The sequence below is a fragment of the Ursus maritimus genome, unplaced genomic scaffold (assembly GCF_017311325.1).
Source record: "Ursus maritimus isolate PB19 unplaced genomic scaffold, ASM1731132v1 scaffold_13, whole genome shotgun sequence".
Taxonomy (NCBI): domain Eukaryota; kingdom Metazoa; phylum Chordata; class Mammalia; order Carnivora; family Ursidae; genus Ursus; species Ursus maritimus.
Genome location: NW_024423675.1, coordinates 55,749,575 through 55,751,409, shown reverse-complemented (window position 1 = coordinate 55,751,409; position 1,835 = coordinate 55,749,575).

Genomic DNA, 1,835 nt, shown 5'->3' with positions numbered 1-1,835 from the left:
GCCTGTCCACTCTAAACTCCTGCTTATTTCTTCTGGACCCTTTTCAGATTTGAGGGAAATTTGGGGAGACAAAAATTACATAATGTTTAAACTCAGGGATTGAAAAACTAGCACAAAAAGTTGATCGGTGATGCAGAAAAATTTCATCCAACACATTTCATAAAGAACAAAAACTTAAATGCATATGGTAGACCTACTCCAGTAAACCATGTTAGTGCAGTGGTAAAATCGACCAATCACATTTGAGAATAATTCCCGCCCCCAAAAAACTCATTTTGCTTAGAAGGTTATGCAGATTGTGAACATTTATGGAATACAATAGCCACCCCAAATATTTAACTTCACAATAAACAGTAAATTGTTTCAATTTTCTATATAATGGGAAAAGTTTTATTTTTAAAGGTTCATATCTTCAGAAGTTGTCCAATTTGACCAATGTCCCTTTTTCCACGGTGCAGTGGATCTTAAAATCTGAAATTCATCTATATCTTGCTGTGCATTTGCAAAACAATTTTAAATTCCCACACAACATTAAATTATTTACAACCATAAATCTAAAATCTGAATTTTTAAGAATGACAGGTGATAATGTTACCTGAATAAAAAAAAAATAAAGCGAGCAAGCAAACAAAAGATATTGACTTATTTAACATACTTAAAGAGCTGTTTGGCTCTCATTCCCTGATAATCTAAAATTTTTTCTAATGTGAAAGACTGTCATAATTTATGAACTCTGAAAATCTAGGAACCATGTATCAAGTCCTTGAAGACAGCAACCACTGTGTCCACATATATCCCACATTCATGTCTCAGCATCATTTTATAAGAGACAAATGCTCTTTCTGCTTTATGTGATTTTAACACAATATGCGAGGCCTTGGTCTGATGACAGCTTTTCCTTGCAATTGTAATATTAGATTATCTGAGGTAAATTTAATAACAGAAAAAAAACACTAAAACTTACCTTCTTTGACAGCTAGAGAATACGATTCCTAATCAAATGGATTGGCATCAGATTCTGAAAATATTTGAAGCTACATGCTCATTTATCTGACTGACAGGAACCTTAGAACCTACCAAAATAAGATCTATAAATCAAATATTTTTTTTGGACAAAGCTAACACTGTTTATTTAGGCATTGATAGCATGCCCGGAAGATTCATTTCTGCTCTTAGTTGAATTTTGTTTACTAAAAGAAAGCACAGAACAACTATCTCAAAAAAACACCAGTTTTTTGTTGTTGTTGTTGTTGTTTCAAAAGACAGGAAATGTGCTATTCACAGGGGACAGAGGTGCTGATGGTCACTGGTGCTCATGGTACATACACCACAGGCTAGTGAAAAATTGGAGTAGCAACTAACAAGTATTTTCCATTTGGAGCCTTAGAGATGCTGCAAAATACTAATTATAATGGACAATGGGTTAATATTTTTAATATATATAAAGTGATCTTTAAAAGAGAGAGAGTGCATGGGAGCAGGAGGAGGGGCAGGGGGAGAGGGAGAGAGAGGATCCCAAGCAGACTCCACGCAGAACTTGGTGCCCAACTCGGGACTTGATCTCCCAACCCTGAGATCATCACACAAGCTGAATCCAAAAGTCAGACACTTAACCAACTGAGGAGCCCCTGAAATCTATTTTAAAAATGGAACATGTGAACAGAAAAACTAGCAAAAGATTTACAAAAGACAGAATACCAAAGGCTAAGAAGCATAATTGTTTAAAATTCAACCCCACTGGTAATCAAAGAATTACAAATTTTTAAAGCTGTATGTGACCAGTTTTAAAATCACATTTATAGTTTGATGATGTAGGAAATAGGCAGTCTGGAACA